Here is a 19,342-nt window from a genome sequence, read left to right on the forward strand (position 1 = left end):
TGTGTGTGTGTGTGTGTGTGTGTGTGTGTGTGTGTGTGTGTGTGTGAGAGTGTGCGTGTATGTATGAATGTATGCGTGTGTGTGTGTGTGTGTGTGTGTGTGTGTGTGTGTGTGTGTGTGTATGTGTGTGCGTGTGTGAGATAGAGTGAGAGTGGTAAAGAGACGATAGGAGGGTGTATGTGTGTGAAAGGGAGAGAAAGATATAGACAGACAGACTGACTGACTTACAAACAAACAGGAACACAGACAGACAGAGAGTCTGTATGTATTGCTGTAGAATACGTTGTCATCATTTTGTTAAACATGTTTTTCATCATTTTTTTTCAAATTTAAAGGTTGGAACCGGTCTGAAATCTGGGTTAGTGCAGACGACAAAAAAGCGGAGGGTGAGTTTCGTTGGTCGGATGGAAGCCTCCTGGGGAGTATAGCTACTTGGAAAAGCGGCCAACCCAACAACGGTGGGACCAAAAACTTCCCTGAGAATTGCGTCACCATAAGCCCGCAAAACGAGCTAACTGACAGGAAGTGTGACATTGTCAGAGGGCCAGCAATATTCTTCATCTGTCATATTGACATGTAGTCTGTTTGGCAAGTGTCTTTCCTTGCAGAGTGACATATACTGTGTCTTCTTCTCTTCTTCTTCTTCTTCTTCTTCGTTCATGGGCCAGGGGGCGGGGACGTAGCTCAGTTGGTAGCGCGCTGGCTTTGTAGCCAGTTGGTCGCTATCAGCGTGGGTTCGATCCCCACGTTCGGCGAGAGATTTATTTCTCGGAGTCAACTTTGTGCAGACTCTCTTTGGTGTCCGAACACCCCCGTGTGCACACATGCGCACGAAAAAGATCCCACGTTCACAGCGAAAGTCTCAGGGCTTGGAAAACACGAAGACATGCATGCATCTCTCGTATCGTATTTTGATACTTTGACGAGACAAACCCAATGCTGGTGTGTCGAAGAAGACAGCCACAGAGGGCTTGTTCGAATCAAAGTATCACACCATATCTTCAGCGTATTACCAATACCTGTCCCAATATAGACCTGTTGGTCTAAGAGGACGTTAAACCCTAATAGTCAGTCATGGGCTTAGACTCCCACGTTCACTCCCGGTTGGGTGGCCGACGTCTTACCACTGCGCCCGTCATACTGTGTCTAATTATTGACTTTATTTTCTCTTTATGTTTTAATCAGATCCATTAGTATTCTGTTTTATGAGTGATGATTTATTCTATGTATTCTATTTGTTGATTACTTTTCGGATTGACACACAATGTGTCGTGTTATTGTCTTTATTTGTATTTACCAGAATGACATGTCTGTTTGGCAAGTGTCTTTAATTGTAGATTAACATATACTGTGTTTATCATTGTCTTTATCTTGGTTTTTTTTCTTTTTATCAGATCGACATGTATTGCTTGATGATTTATTCGATGTATTCTATTTGATGATTACTTTTCTGATTGACATATACTGTGTCGTGATATTTTATTTATTTGTATTTATCTTTATTTATCAGACTAATGTTTGTTCTGTTTGATGATTGACTCATGACCGGCACGGTTGGCCTAGTGGTAAGGCGTCCGCCCTGTGATCGGGAGGTCGTGGGTTCGAACCCCGGCCGGGTCATACCTAAGACTTTAAAATTGGCAATCTAGTGGCTGCTCCGCCTGGCGTCTGGCATTATGGGGTTAGTGCTAGGACTGGTTGGTCCGGTGTCAGAATAATGTGACTGGGTGAGACACATGAAGCCTGTGCTGCGACTTCTGTCTTGTGTGTGGCGCACGTTATATGTCAAAGCAGCACCGCCCTGATATGGCCCTTCGTGGTCGGCTGGGCGTTAAGCAAACAAACAAACAAACAAACAAACAAACAAATTGACTCATGTGTTAGGCCTAATACTGTGTCGGGTGATTGACTTGACTGTTATTTAACAGATGATGATTGTTTTTACCATTGTTTATGAAAGTTTCATGTCGGCTGGTAGATTTGAGGAATTCTGTTTGGTGATTTTGTTTTTGAATAGATTGACATGTAGTTTCTTTCCTAAATTATTCATCATTTGTTTATTCATTTATCTATTTATTTGTTTATTGATTATTCTTTTCGTTTATTAGTTTGTCTATTTTTCTTCTTACATACTAAACATACTTCGTCATTGAATTTTGATTCTTTATTTATTTATTATTCATTTTCTTATTTGTGTGTTTATGTATCTATTTGGTTATTCATATAATCATTTATTCATTAACATTATTTTATTTGTCTATGCATTATGTCCTGCTGTCCGAGTTGTGAAACAACGTGGGGGCGAGTTTGCAAATGTACTGATGCAAAGAATTGTTAATCCTTTTTGGGTTGATGTTTTTAAACATTATAAAAAAGTGTGTAACAAATGTATTCCATCTTCTTTTCATGACTTTGTATCTGAATGTCTTTTTTATAATATCAATATATGCAGAGACAAGAAGGTGTTGTTTCTTAGAAGCTGGGCACATTGTGGTATTGTTTCTGTTGGTCACTTGCTGAAGGAAGATGGATTTTTGACCTATGATGAATTTAGCAGAAAATACCCAAATGTGACTGTTAATTTTTTGTTATATCAAGGAATAGTACGGGCTGTTAAGAAGTATCAATGTAAGCTAGAAATTGACTTTTGTGATAACTTTGTGGTAAGTGACCCATGTGTCTGGCAGTGCTTGGCCAGTGGTGGTTCTAAACATGTCTATGGATATTTGATTAAGAATACTGATCCTCTGAAATGTATTGAAAAGTGGACAGCTGCACTGAACTGTAATGTAGATGTCAATAAGGTTTTTCTAAAAATTAAAAGAACAACTGAGGACGTACGTCTCAGATGGTTTCAGTATAGACTGATATATAGAATTATACCCACCCAGCGTTTTTTGCATCTGAGAAAAATTGTTGAATCTCCTATTTGTACTTTCTGCGGACAGCAGGAGGAAACGCTAGAACATCTTTTTTGGGACTGTATAAAAACACAGGCCTTTTGGAATGATTTCCTTCAGTGGATGCGAGACAATTTTGTACATTGTACTAATGTTAGACTGTATAAGCAACTTATTATCTGTGGCTACCAAACAAACTGTGTGACGGACAAAACCTTTGATTTGTTCCTTCTAATCGCAAAATACCACATTTATACATCTAAAATACGTACGACCGGCCCCCATTTTCAGGTTCTTGTTTTAACTCTAAAACAAAGATTTTTGGCAGAGAAGCACAATGCATTGGTTAACAATGAGTTAACTTCTTTCAACAGAAACTGGAGTCTGTACAGGCATGCGATGGAATGATTTTATGTTTTTTTATTTTTTTAATTTTTTTTATTTTATTTTATTTTTTATTTTTTTTTAGCCTGGTCACCGCTCGCTATCCTCTTCCTCTTCTTTCCCTGATCCTTATTCTCTTCTGTCACTCTTCTTTCTTCCTCTCTCTTTTCCCTCTATCCTTTTTGTACTGTCTGTTTATATGTGTGTGTGTAAGTGATATGGTTGAGATGGCCTCAACTGGATAATTGCTATTTTCGTTACCCTATGTAGACTGTTTTTGATCTGTCTTATGTTATATTGTCTGGAAAAGAAAAAAGAATAATAAAAAAAAAAACATTATTTTATTTATTTTTTATTTACTTTTTGCTTTTGACGTTAGAAATTTCACGAGGCTTTGAGAAAAAAGATCGAGGTTCCAGAAGACGCGTCTTGAATTGAGATACTTCTACTCCGGGTAGTTTGAAGCAAAACGCACGCTCGAACTGAGTGTACGATAAACAGAATACTACGTTGCTTTTTTAATTATTGAAAAGCTCGCTTCGGTTCGCATTGTAAACCTGGTATCACACAGCAAGCCATGTATTTCTCTAGTTGTTTCAATCCCTTCCTTTATTAATATCTTTATTCATTTTCTTTCCAAAGTTATCCCATATGATTCTGCGTTACAAATAATGCTTACTCGCAGGAGGACTATCTTCAATTTTAAAAAAAAGTGTTCTAAACACCTAATTATAGGTAGAATAATTTTATTGTTAAGATTATAGGTAGAATTGGCAAAAGAAGAGCACATACTGTGGTCTATTTCCTCTGATTAATTTCCCTTGTTTGTGGACGTGATGAACGTTACTAGAAGGCCGTCTCATTGATGGCGCTGCCGTCTTTCCGCCAGGCGGCGCTTCATGGCTACTTTTTATTTCCAAAACCCAACAAAGGCAGAAAATCTTAAGCGTATTCGCTCCCTTTAATTTATTAATTACCATACCTGTGGTGCATTTAAGACCAAATAGTGCCGTGTGCGAAGAATTAATGTACAGTGGATTCTTCAGATTTGTCAAATTCCCCAGAAACTCCCCCAAAACGGTGGGATCAATAGTATACCTTTAACTTGTAGCACCACGGTGTGCATTCCCGATAACTGCGCTTGCATATTTGAACATTTGGACAGTGACTTTTTTTCGACCCACTGATTTTAAGTATAAGGACAAAAGGCAATGTCTTACAACGTTTCCTTGGAGGACCCAAACATTTAAGACCCACAGAGAAAAATCAATAATAGGCAGAGAAGAAAAAAACTGAAAAACTTTTCTTTTGTTTTTTTAATTGGCATGCACATCATATTGGGTGTTGAATAAATATCACTTTTGGGACAACATTCCTTGTAAATGTGTTTGACCTACGACTCACATTGACATTTTCAAGCACAATACGTACAATATGTAAAAAAAAAAAAATTATTCGACAGTGACATTTTTAATTTACAAGAAAACTAGGATTATTGTTATTCCCCTTTCTAAGGTTTCTTCATTCGTGAAGCTCACGCTAAACTTTTTGTACCACTGAAACAGTATCTGCACTTTTTTGTTTAAAGTTGACATGCTAACGCAGTTTTTTTCAGCACAAACAGAATCTTATTGCTGCATTTTCTGGTTCAACATATAACTTTTGTCTATGTTTCCACGTGACAAAAATGACATCATTGAGTATCTAAAAGGGAAGAACACACGCATCGTTTGTACCAGAACATTTCAGTTTACCGAACTATGTTTCATTTTCAAAGAAAGTTAGAAAACTATTTTTCCACATTTTACCTTCCCTTTCACGACAATACAAACAAGTCGGTATTGCAAACAGAAATGTTGAATTTGTTTCTGCCTAGAGCTCGAGAAATAAACAATACAAACGCTGAATTTATTGACTTTTAAAATGGGAAAGTAATTGTTGACCTTACTAATGGAACCGTGTTGTCCATTATCACGGAGTTATTTCCTAATATTCCCAGAGGGTTTTGCACACTCAGCGTTACCATCGTTTAGCAGACAATCGACCGATAATGTCAGTCTGTGGATTCTATGTCACCAGTTCACTTGTTCCTACTTTACTCGAAGCTCTCTTCTCGAAGCGTGAGCATTGATTGCAGCCAGCGGACAATATGGACTCTGGTATCTCTGCTTCCCCACCAGGATTATTTTCCTGTGCTAGAGTCATGGCCAGCTTGGTTTTAATAATGATAGTGGGAAAAGTTGTGTGCTCTCAACCGTTGATGGAAGTGACCACGTCCACCGCAGATCAAGCAGACATTGAGTCCAGAGAGAGAATGCTTGCGACTGTCAGACTACACGAGTATATTCACAATGTGTCAGGCGTGAAGGAGAAAGTGGCTCCTTTCGTCAAGTCAGATTCAGGCGAGTTTGAAGTTACACTGAACGTGACGTTTCTTCTGGCGTTGATACTGAGCGTGGACGATGCACACCAAACTTTGGAGACAGTTAATTACTTTGAAATCAAATGGTGGGACAAGAAACTCCAGTGGAACGCCAGTGAATTCAGCGGTATACAGAGTATAGATCTGCCCCGTGATACCTTGTGGAAACCAAATCTCTTTGTAGTGAACTCGGTGGATCCCAAGAACATGCTAAAACTTGTTGACTTCTTGGTTGTCAAACAAAACGGTCTAGTAGAGGCCAAGTTGCCTCTAATCGTGCACACGATGTGCAGTATGGATCATGCAAGGTTTCCCTACGACACACAGCAATGCTCAGTGGTGTTAAACTCCCTTTCTTCAGGAGTGAACGTGATTCTGCAGTACCAACAGATGGGGGACTCCCAATCCTCTTTTACATTGAAGAACGAATGGCTTCTGAAAGCCCTGGAAAACGTACTAATCGATCCTGGAGAGGGTAGAAATGAGTTGGTGGCTTTAAAGCTGACGCTGAGTCATCGCACGACCTTCTACACGGTGTGCCTGGTGGTGCCCATGGTATTGACGTCCTACATGAACACCCTGGTCTTCCTGCTGCCGCTGCAGTCCGGGGAGAAGGTGTCCTTCCTCGTCACTATCTTCGTCTCCACCTCCGTCTTCGTCAGCTTCTTCAAGGATGTGATGCCGCGAGGGCTGCACGGCGTACCGGCCACCATGAAGCTTCTCATCGGCGTCATTGCTCAGAGTCTGCTCGTGCCGATCGCCACGCTCGTCGTCATGCGCAGATATCACCAGCAACACGTCACCTGTGACGTCAATGCACTAAATAAAGCGTCATCATGGTCAGGGAGAAAAGACTCTTTTAATGACAGTACCATTGACAACAAGAGCAAAAACAAAACTGGCCTGCTCGGTTTGTCCAACCCCACTACGATCAAAGTGTCACCGGCCCCAGGGAACAACGCACAAGAGGATCCAGGGTGCGGCAAAAAAGATTCAAAACCTCGATGGGGATTTTGTGTAACCGCTCAGTTGATGGATCGTGTTTTCTTTTGGATGGCCTTTGTTGCAAACACAGTGTTTCTGCTGGTCATCTTCCTTGAGTAAAACAAACTCGGTTGAAACTGAACTGCGACGTACAATGTGGACCAGAAGAACTTTGTAGCGTTCAACATCAAGACCAGAGGAACTTTGTAGCGTACAACGTAGACCAGAAGAACTTTGCAGCGTACAACGTAGACCGGAAAAACTTTGTAGCGTTCAACGTAGACGGGAAGAACTTTGTAGCGTACAACATAGACCAGAAGAACTTTGTAGCGTACAACGTAGACCAGAAGAACTTTGTAGCGTACAACGTAGACCAGAAGAACTTTATAGCGTACAACGTAGACCAGAAGACCTTTGTAGCGTACAACGTAGACCAGAAGAACTTGGTAGCGTACAACGTGGACCAGAAGAACTTTGCAATGAGACAATCGTCGACGAGGAAATCCCGTGTCTCACATGACATCCCTTCTTTGTCTCTGTCATTCTAGTGAGCATATCTATCCTAATATTGCCTAGTAGACAATATCTGTGGACCTAATTAACAGGCCTACGAGATTACCTTTGATGGGTTACTCCTGGGATATAGACGTTAAACCTCCGGTTCATCCTTAGAATCGTTTGGTATCTCTTCTTGGCTGTGTCAGTGAATATGTTGACATCACACTCGGCAAAGCCTCAAGTGACGCCATCATATTCATTAAGTCTCCAAGTAATAACGTGGATGAACGGAGGTATCACTTATAAACTTGTAGGCACGACAGGAAAAAGCATAATCATGCTTTGTCACTTGGCGTTACAAACTGAACTATGGTAGACAAGTGCCCAGTAGCCGATAACATATGAGTGTTTAATAATTGTTGTGTCTTTATCGGTATTCTCGTTGTTGTGGTATTGTGTTTTGGTGATTCTGGGTGTATATAACAGCATGATTCATCCATTTCCTTTGATGCACGTTCGCATGTTGATAGATACACAGATCATAACTAGCTAGTAATTTCATCACATTAGCTTGAGGCGCACAACAGTCATGCGTATTTGTTTACGTCCAAAAGGCAGTTGAAATATGTATGATGATGTCACCTTGACTTAAATCGGAGAATAACGCTTTGCATAAATAACAGTGGGCCAAAAACAAACAATTTAAAGTTCATGTTTTCGAAAAATGTCTTCGTCAGCTTCTTCAAGTGCGAGGTGCTAGATTTATGGATACGTTTTCATTGTGTTGGTCTTATCTGCAAATGCAGTTTTTCCGAAAGTTATTTTCTTTGGTAAGAAAAAGGAGATAAACATTTACTCCTCAATCAAAATTACAGAAAATAGCGTAAACTGTCCACAGATATGTTGAAGTATGCACGTTCAAGCCTTTTCTAGGAATACGTATGTATAGCTTGGGAAATTCAATATGTTATACTGATCGAAACGTTGTTGATGAGCAAAAAGCTAAATTGTACATGGTCAGTTGAAATGATACGAAATTTTGTCGATAAGTTGATAAAACGTGTTTGCTGTGACGATTTTGTTTATCGTTTTGACGATGCTGGTGTCAGTTATTTCGGTGAGGCTGGCTGATGTAGTCGTACGCCTCTGGGTGGTTAAGTTTTTCCTTTCAGCGTTGGTAAATATTACAGGTAAAATGTTTATATATTGGTTAAAGGCACAGTAAGCCTCCCGTAAACCATCACAGATACTGTCAGGCTTTTACACACAGTACAAACACCCTTTTATTTAAACACTCACCGCTTGAGAACATCTTAGGTGCCCTCCGTAAAGAGCGAGCAATTTTCAAAGAATTTATTTTTGCGTGGTTTATCTTACCCCTGAGCAATCGTGAACCCGTGAGATCAAGTTTCCCTTTTTCACAATGTAGTTGTCAGTCAGTAATTTGAATGCGACTCGCTGTGAGCTTATATGCAATTGCACGTTATTAAGTACCTCTGACCATGCCCGAAACAAACGGCTGTGGTTCACAAGAACTCCAGCGATGGCTTTTGACTGTTCAGAGGAACTGGCGATAGGTATAAACCGTCGTCTGCTACGAGAACCACGACATTGCGTGACCCTGCTTCCGGGCGGTTTTTTTTTTCAAACTTTCAAAACTTCGAATTATACTGATCTTGTCTTGATGAAAAAAGAATTCTTTTATGATTTAAGAATGTTTGTGTAACAAGCTGTCAATTTATTAATTAGATTTTAAAAGTTAGGTCCAGCGCCAAAACGCACGACGGTCCGATTGTCTCTAACACTCTCTCCGCAAAATTAATTCTTTGAAAATTGCTCGCTCTTTACGTAGGGCACCTAGGATGTTCCCGTTTGGTGAGCGTTCAAATGGAAGAGTGTTTGTACTGTGTGTAAAAGCCTGGCAGTATCTGTGATGGTTTACGGGAGGCTTACTGTGCCTTTAATAAATGTGCATACTGTTTGGGTTCTATGCCATGACGTCAGAGTGCAATTGGCGTTTTATTTTATATCGTCATATATCTGACCACCCCTACCCCCACCCCCGTCTGAAGGTTTCAATGATTCATTGATTGCCTCTTCTTCATTCCAACTTGTATTTATATTAGTTTCGTTGTATGTCATTCCATTGCTTGTATAGTAAAGATCAATTCAGTACGGAATATAGCTAAAGTAAACATCATCAAAAAAGAGTGAAATCTTGATTAGTGTCTGTCACGATCGGGTGACAGAGACCAAGAAAGCGTCACTCAGTGGAGTGCCTGTTCTGGGTCAATGTATGATAGAAAGCGCCTGTGCGTGATATTGGGCTACAGCAGAGTTTGCTGACAGTGCTCAATGAACACGGATGTTTTGTAACGCACGAGTTTCACAGCGGGGGTTTTTGCTGTCACAGGGCTGACGGTTTTTCGCTGACAGCGCGCACGGGATTTTCGCGGATCGAGTTTCTCGTGTCTTTTTTTCTGCTTGGGAGGCAGAATTGTGTATAGCTGGGCTGGTTTGGTGACAAGGTCAGTCACGTGTATTTGGCTAGGTGGTCTGTCAGAGACTCAAAGGACGACACACTTGACACCCAGCGGCAGAAGGGGAAGGTTCTAATACACAGTTTCTAGAGTATGATGGTTTTTCACCGAATATTGTATTCGGCACTCTAGGGGAGCTTCCACCAGTTACTACTTTCTCACTGCACCTGTTTTGCTGAGGACAAGTCGTCAACATTCCTTCGTCGGCGATGGCTTTCGCATAAGGATTCGACAAGGGGTTCTGGAGGTTTTTGGTCACTGTTGACGAACAGAGGCTGTTCCAGGGAGGAGGCGGACTTTGCTTCCTTGAGAGAGTTACAATCATAGGCTTTTGAGGTAATAAATCATTATTTAACGCTGTTGATGAGTCTGTGTTGTGGAATGAAATACTCTCTGTTGTTCTTTCCAGGTTAGCGCATAATTTACTCTCTGTGACGCTAAAATACTAATCTGTATATGGTTTTTGCAGATAGGGAGAGAAGGACGGAAAATGGCTGTTTTGTTGTTGTAAAAAGTCCGTTTTGTGCAGGCCCACGTGCTCGATGAGATATTTAAAGATGACATGTTTTAAGGTGGTGGGTGAGGGGTAGCTGACATGTTTAGTGCACCGATGCTTTCTGTTTGCAGCCTTCGTTCGTTTCGTTTTCCTGCAACTTCTGCACGGCTGCCTTTGGCGGGACACTGCTAGCTGCAGACGTTGGAGCTGGGACCTGAGGAAGCTACGCAAACCGGCTAACCAGCAGACCGGCTAACCAGCGAACCGGCTAACCAGCAAACCGGCTAACCAGCAAACCGGCTAACCAGCAAACCGGCTAACCAGCATACCGGCAGAAAGAAAGCTAAGTGCACCGTGTCTTACGCACCCCGTTGACCACCGTTGTCTTTTCTTATCTGTGATTTCATTGGAGTAGTGACAACGTGGGGTGTGAGACCCCTGCATGAACTAGAGCTTTTGAACAGAACATTCTCATTTGACTGTATTTACACGGGATCAGCGTGTTACTATAATTTTCTATATACTACTGGCATTTTGTCAGTGATCACGGGTTTTTTTACGTGTTGAGAACGTAAAAGGAACATATTTTGAGTGAAGGCTCGAGGGAGGTGGCGAGTTTATACATAAACAGGCGTCTGAAACTTATACTTTTGTTGACTCTATTTAATTGTATGACTGCGAGAGTGGATCGTGGTGTGGTTAGTTAATTAGTAGTAATTAACCGGTTCATAATCACCTTAAGTGATATATTGAAACGTGACACATGGGGGCCAAGCCGGGATTTACTCAGTTAATTTCCAACTGATAAAGACCCACCAATTAAGGATAACTAAGAGCAGATAATCTCGTCAGTGCTCGACTTATTTTCTGCTTGGTGCTACCCTTTTTTGTGTAGTTTTGATCATATACCACACCTTAAGCGATTCACATCTTGCAGGAAATGTAAATTGTAATTTGTGAGTTATTGTATGCGCTAACTGTGATTACCTCCCTTTCCTTTGTTTGTGAATCTTTGTTGTTGTACGTTCAGAGTTTTCCGTTGCAGAGAGCTGAGCGGGGTTAGCGGATTTGTTATTCGTTTTACTCAGTTTTCTCTACATTGTTGTTTCGTATTCTGTAACAGGTTACATTTCTACCGTCTTGGGTTACTTGGATTTTTCTCCATATTTTGACTTTGTTGGAATTTTGGGGGGGGAAGGGTCCGAGGACTTCTGTCCTAACCAAGGCTGTGGGAGACACTCTGTTTCACCGCAAAAAGCAGCCGATAAAGTAGGCCACGGCTGTGGGAAACACTTTGTTTCACCGCAAAAAGCAGCCATAAAGTAGGCTACGCGATTTGTTCTACACCGTTTGGATTTTTCTTCTGCATTTTCTGGTTACTGGATTTTTGTATCCACCGCTTTCATCACCGCGTGTTCTAGCTATAGCTGCGTTAGACTTACTTTTGTAATAAAGCTTTGCTAAACTAACCATGGCTACAGGGGGATCTCCTACGAAGAGATTAACTTTTGAGACTCCTGGTAGCGAGGAACAGACAGAGCGAGACGCACGCGTTAGAGCGCGTAGTTTGCTTAAGCGCAAGGAGTTAGAACGTAAGGAAGACATAGAGCGACAGACGAGAAAAGAAGAGCTTGACAGACAAGAACGACAGGCCGAACGTGAGAGACAGGAACGACAAGACGAACGTGACAGACAAGAACGGAAAGAGAAAGATGAACGAGACAGACAAGAAAGGGAACGACAGGCCGAACGACAGGCCGAACGTGACCGACAGGATAAGAAAGACGAGCTTGAGAGACAAGAACGACAGGCAGAACGTGACAGACAGGACAAACAGGCCGAACGCGATCACCAGCTAGAACTAGCTAAGCTACAGGCAGAGAAGGGTACGCTTACTCAGGCTAGCGCGCCGACGTTTGTTGCCGACCGTACGAGACTGCCGACGTTCGACGATGACAAGGACGAGCTCGACGACTTTTTACGCCGGTTTGAGCGCATTGCATCTGACCAGAAGTGGGAAGAGGCCACGTGGGCTAGCCGCCTTAGCACCTGCTTGAAAGGACGCGCATTGCAGCTCTACAACGCTTTGGATGACGACGAGGCGAGAGACTATCAGGCACTTAAGAAGGCGTTACTCCAGCGCTTCAACCTGACTGCTGAAGCCTACCGACGACGTCTGCGTAACAGCAAGAGACTGAGCGGCGAGCTGAGTCATCAGTTTGTGGCACGCCTTAATCTCTACCTGCGGCGCTGGGTGGAGATGGCCGAAAAGGACTGGACCGTCAACGACCTTGCCGACCTCATTGTCATGGAGCAACTGATGTCCAGCCTGCGACCTGAGGTGGTGACCTTCGTGCAGGAACACCAGCCAAAGACTACTCAGGAGGCAGCCGACTGGATCAGAGTACACGAGGACGCCCAGGCGATCTCCGGCAAATCTTCAGGCTCACGGCCGGGAAAATCGGGAAATTCAGGCTCTTCAGGACCCAAGGACGGGAAGGACGATCAGGGACACAAAGGATCAGGTTCCAGAACTGACATCCAGTGTTACTACTGCAACAAGCGGGGCCACGTGAAGAAGGACTGCCACAAGAGACAGGCTGACCAGAAGGGCGTACACTTTGTTGGCAGCGAGGAGTTAAGGGACGTCACGAGCTCATGCACCATTCCACAACTCTGCGTTCCGTGCTCCAGGAAACATTTCCAGCCCCACTGCAACGTCTACGTTAACGGAGTGAAGGGCGAGGGTCTGCGGGACACAGGGGCAGACATGATAGTGGTTCGGGCGAGTCTAGTTCCAGCTATGGCCTACACAGGAGACAGCATCAGGGTGAGAATGGCCGAGGCATCTCACGCTTACGACTTGAACACGGCGGTGATCAAGGTCGTAACACCGTTGTTCACGGGGACCATTGTGGCCGTCGTCATGGACGATCCTCCATGCGACCTGCTCATTGGGAACCGGGTTCAGTTTGTGGACGGCGTCACCAGGGAGGTTCCCGTTTATCGGTCTCCCGACGTCATTTCAGTGCTCACGCGGGCACAGGCGGAGCGAGAGGACAAACCTCTCAAACCCCTACCTGCTGCACGAGCTGCCCTGGGGAACGTGACCCCCGCGCTTCTCGCGAAGGCTCAGGCATCTGATCCGACATTAGCGACTCCTCGGGAGCACGCGAAGTCGGGGAAGGTGAAGCTGAGCGGGAAGCATGGGAGGTCAAAGTTCCTCAGGGACAAGAAGTTGCTCTACCGGGAGTTCAGCAACCAAGAAGGTACATTCAAACAGGTTGTCGTGCCTCGCGAGTTTCGCGAGGGTGTCATGGCAACGGCACACGACTCGATTCTGGGAGGTCATCTTGGTACCAAGAAGACCACGGATCGTGTCTGGCGCCACTTTTACTGGCCAGGCATCTGCACGGATGTCCGACGTTTCTGTGCGTCCTGCGATAAGTGCCAGAAGGTGGTTGCCAAAGGAAGGGTGAGGAAGGTCCCCTTAGAGAAGATGCCGCTCATCGACGAACCCTTTCGTCGGGTGGCAGTGGACATCATCGGGCCCATCTTGCCTGCGTCTGAGGACGGAAACAGATACATTTTGACCATGGTGGACTACGCTACTCGATACCCAGAGGCGATCCCTCTGAAATCGATTGAAGCCACGCGAGTAGCTGAGGCTCTGGTTACTATGTGGTCCCGGCTGGGAATTCCATCAGAGGTACTCACCGACAGAGGCACGCAGTTCACGGGAGGAGTGATGGCGGAGGCAGCACGACTGCTATCACTGGAGCAGCACTTCACCACTCCTTACCATGCTCAGTGCAACGGACTGGTGGAAAGGTTCAATGGCACCTTGAAGACCATGCTGAGGAAACTAGCTCAGGAGAAACCACGCACGTGGGACAGGTACATCCCAGCATTGCTTTTTGCATACCGCGAGGTTCCTCAGGAGAGCTTGGGCTTTTCCCCATTCGAGCTGTTGTACGGCAGACAGGTACGCGGTCCCATGGCTATCCTGCGTCAGGCTTGGACAGACGAAGAAGCTGACGAGGAGGTGCAGACGACAGCGACCTACATCGTAGAACTCAGGAACAGGATTGAAGAGACCTGCAAACTGGCTCAAGAGAACCTGGGAAGAGCAGCACAGCGTTACGCGCGAGGATTCGACCGCAAGGCACGGCCGCGCAGCTTCAAGATTGGAGAACGGGTGTTGCTACTTCTACCTGTCAAACACAACAAGCTACAACTGCAGTGGCAAGGACCTTTTGAGGTGACAGCGAAGGTGGGCCAGAACGACTACCGGATCGTCATGAACGGGAAAGCACGCCTGTACCACGCCAACCTGCTGCGCGCCTACATAGAGAGGACTGCCTACGGGGAAAAGGACAAAGTGACAGAAGCAGTTGCTGTCGTGATGGACGAGACAACGGAAGAACAGGGAGGAGGACGTGTACCAGTTTGTCCGTTGGAGGCTAGTGAGGATCACACGGACGTGCACATCTCACCTGAACTTGGGGACGACCAGCAGGCGGACCTGCAAGAGATCCTGAAGGATGCAGCACGGGTCCTTACAGACATACCACTTCAGACGCATCTAGAGGAGTTTACCTTCGACTTGCTGGAGAAACAGCCAGTGAGGACGAAGCAGTATCCCATGCCTCATGCCCAGAAGGAGGTGGTCAGGAAGGAAATCGCCGACATGACGAAGTTGGGCGTCATCGAGCCAGCGAACTCTCCCTACAGTTCACCAATTGTGCTTGTGAAGAAGAAGGATGGACGCGTCAGGTTCTGTGTCGACTACCGGAAGCTGAACAAGATTACGGCGTTTGACGCGGAACCCATGCCTGATGTGGACTACCTCTTCAGTCACTTGGCCAAGGCCAAGTATTTTTCAAAATTAGACCTCACCAAGGGATACTGGCAAATTCCAGTTGCCGAGGAAGATCGCCCAAAGACTGCATTTACCACTCCATTCGGCCAGTTCCAGTGGACAGTCATGCCTTTTGGTCTACAGAATGCAGGTGCCGTCTTCACTCGCATGATGAGGAAACTTTTGGAACCATTGAAGCGCGAGGACATCAGCAGTTTCATCGACGATGTGCTGATCGCGACAGAGACATGGACTGAACATCTCGACGCCCTGCGCGACGTGTTCGGAAGGTTGAAGGACGGAAATCTGGGAGCTAAACCGTCCAAGTGCTACTTGGGATTTCGGGAATTGTCTTTCCTGGGTCATGTTGTCGGCGAGGGATTGCTCGTTCCAGAGGACGACAAGATCCAGAAGATTCGGGAGGCGGAGCCACCGCGCACGAAGAAAGAAGTCAGGTCTTTCCTGGGCCTAGCCAGCTTCTACAGACGCTTCATCCCGCACTTTGCCGAAATCGCACTACCACTGACCAACCTTACCAAGAAACTACAACCGACCGTTGTAGTGTGGACTGAGGAATGCAGCTCCGCATTCAACACCCTGAAGAGGCGACTCACCAGTCAGCCTATTCTCCGACTACCAGACCTGAACAAGGACTTCGTGCTGAGGACAGACGCTTCAGGGAAGGGACTTGGGGCAGTGTTGCTTCAGGAGACAGAGGGGTTTTTGCACCCTGTTTGCTTCGCCAGCCGTAAGCTGACCTCGGCCGAGGCAGCGTATGCAACGGTTGAACGCGAGTGTCTCGCCATTGTCTGGGGCATCCAGAAGTTCGAAGCGTACCTGTACGGACGACCTTTCTGTCTGGAAACAGACCATCAACCTCTGCAATATCTTCAGGTTGCAAGGTTGGCAAACGCCAGACTTATGCGCTGGGCGTTGATTCTCCAACCGTACCAATTCACGGTACGCGTCATTCCGGGCGCCAACAATGTTGGAGCTGACTTTCTCTCTCGGGCTGTAGAGGAGAACATGACTGTGAGCGAAACCGAGGTTTCGTCTTGAAGAGGGGAGGTGTGTCACGATCGGGTGACAGAGACCAAGAAAGCGTCACTCAGTGGAGTGCCTGTTCTGGGTCAATGTATGATAGAAAGCGCCTGTGCGTGATATTGGGCTACAGCAGAGTTTGCTGACAGTGCTCAATGAACACGGATGTTTTGTAACGCACGAGTTTCACAGCGGGGGTTTTTGCTGTCACAGGGCTGACGGTTTTTCGCTGACAGCGCGCACGGGATTTTCGCGGATCGAGTTTCTCGTGTCTTTTTTTCTGCTTGGGAGGCAGAATTGTGTATAGCTGGGCTGGTTTGGTGACAAGGTCAGTCACGTGTATTTGGCTAGGTGGTCTGTCAGAGACTCAAAGGACGACGCACTTGACACCCAGCGGCAGTAGGGGAAGGATCTAATACACAGTTTCTAGAGTATGATGGATTTTCACCGAATATTGTATTCGGCACTCTAGGGGAGCTTCCACCTGTTATTACTTTCTCACTGCACCTGTTTTGCTGAGGACAAGTCGTCAACATTCCTTCGTCGGCGATGGCTTTCGCATAAGGATTCGACAAGGGGTTCTGGAGGTTTTTGGTCACTGTTGACGAACAGAGGCTGCTCCAGGGAGGAGGCGGACTTTGCTTCCATTGAGAGTACAATCATAGGCTTTTGAGGTAATAAATCATTATTTAACGCTGTTGATGAGTCTGTGTTGTGGAATGAAATACTCTCTGTTGTTCTTTCCAGGTTAGCGCATAATTTACTCTCTGTGACGCTAAAATACTAATCTGTATATGGTTTTTGCAGATAGGGAGAGAAGGACGGAAAATGACTGTTTTGTTGTTGTAAAAAGTCCATTTTGTGCAGGCCCACGTGCTCGATGAGATATTTAAAGATGACATGTTTTAAGGTGGTGGGTGAGGGGTAGCTGACATGTTTAGTGCACCGATGCTTTCTGTTTGCAGCCTTCGTTCGTTTCGTTTTCCTGCAACTTCTGCACGGCTGCCTTTGGCGGGACACTGCTAGCTGCAGACGTTGGAGCTGGGACCTGAGGAAGCTACGCTAACCGGCTAACCAGCAGACCGGCTAACCAGCGAACCGGCTAACCAGCAAACCGGCTAACCAGCAAACCGGCTAACCAGCAAACCGGCTAACCAGCATACCGGCAGAAAGAAAGCTAAGTGCACCGTGTCTTACGCACCCCGTTGACCACCGTTGTCTTTTCTTATCTGTGATTTCATTGGAGTAGTGACAACGTGGGGTGTGAGACCCCTGCATGAACTAGAGCTTTTGAACAGAACATTCTCATTTGACTGTATTTACACGGGATCAGCGTGTTACTATAATTTTCTATATACTACTGGCATTTTGTCAGTGATCACGGGTTTTTTTACGTGTTGAGAACGTAAAAGGAACATATTTTGAGTGAAGGCTCGAGGGAGGTGGCGAGTTTATACATAAACAGGCGTCTGAAACTTATACTTTTGTTGACTCTATTTAATTGTATGACTGCGAGAGTGGATCGTGGTGTGGTTAGTTAATTAGTAGTAATTAACCGGTTCATAATCACCTTAAGTGATATATTGAAACGTGACAGTGTCTATTTTGTTGTTAATTTTGTCATTCAAGAATGGATGGTTGGTTATTAATCGTCTTCTCGTTCTTCTTCTTCTTGTTCTTCTTGTCTTTATTCGTCTACGTCGTCTTCTTCTGACGGTGGTGATGATGATGATGATGATGATGATGATGATGGTGATGATGATGGTGATTGTGATTGTGATTGTGATTGTGATTATGATGTTGTTGATGGTTATGCTGGTGGAAGTGGTTGTAGCGTTGATTATGATAGTAACCTTTGTCATTCTCACAACAATTTGCAACAAGCAAACAACCAAACCAAACTAAATAAATCAAATTAACTCACACATTGACATAAAGGACACCATATCAAACTTTCCAACTATTGCACGCACAGCCAAAGTGTGATTTTCAACAACTCCCTCCCCATCAATAATGTCCACAGATCTGGCAGAATGCATGTGAGTCATCATGCGTTCTAGATAACATATAGATATTGTGCAGCACCATGCCATTGACAAACAACATCGATGTTTTTTAATGCGCAAGTTAAAAATCGTATTGTTTGTTCATGAAAGTGAATGTGATTTAGCCGTTTAGGAAAACCCGCGTGCGTTTAAATGTTTTGCTTCCAGACCTTTACGATTTAGTTGCGGGTAATGTGCTTGCATTATCGGACAGTAGCCTGAATCTCCGGTCTTTTTGATACGTCTTATTTTACAATTTACAAACATTCTCAACTTTGCACAATCGTCTGAACGAATGAATGTGGAATAGAAATGATTGTTTATCTTCATAATGGAGTCATGTTGTCGACGATCGCATATTTATCGGCCGATTTAGGCAGAGAGCTTAACACACATTGTCATTCCATCTTTGCACAGTCACAAAACAGTCGTGCCTCTCAATGGAGTTTCTAACATCATTTAATGTCTACTTGACCTAAAAGTCTCGTTGCTGCTGACCACCAACAGGATCATTCCAGTTAGTATGCAGGCAATCAACACATCGGGAACATTTAAACACCCATGTAGTGTACATTACTTGAATGAATTCAAACGAAATAATAAATAGTTTGTTACATAATGCTGCTTGAAACCGCAGCAGTTGCGCTGCAAAAGCTCGTTGAGCATGTCGACATGTCTTTGTTTTTATTCAGCGTAGAGCATGTCGACATGTCTTTGTATTTATTCAGCGTAGGGCATGTCGACATGTCTTTGTATTTATTCAGCGTAAGGCATGTCGAAATGTCTTTGTATTTATTCAGCGTAGGCCATGTCGAAATGTTTTTATATTTATTCAGCGTGGGGCATGTCGAAAAGTCTTTGTATTTATTCAGCGTAGGGCATGTCGAAAGTTCTTTGTATTTATTCAGCGTAGGGCATGTCGAAAGTTCTTTGTATTTATTCAGCGTAGTGCATGTCGAAATGTTTGTGTATTGATTCAGCGTAGTGATGTTGACATGTCTTTGTATTTATTCAGCGTAGGGCATGTCGACATGTCTTTGTATTTATTCAGCTTAAAAGAATTTTAATGGGCATCATCTCACAGTGAGCTCTCTGCAGACACTTTTATTTTCACACAATCGTAGAATCAACGGCAGTAATTTGCAGAGAGCTGAAATCGCACGGTGTCATT

The sequence above is a fragment of the Littorina saxatilis genome, linkage group LG4 (assembly GCF_037325665.1).
Source record: "Littorina saxatilis isolate snail1 linkage group LG4, US_GU_Lsax_2.0, whole genome shotgun sequence".
NCBI lineage: Eukaryota > Metazoa > Mollusca > Gastropoda > Littorinimorpha > Littorinidae > Littorina > Littorina saxatilis.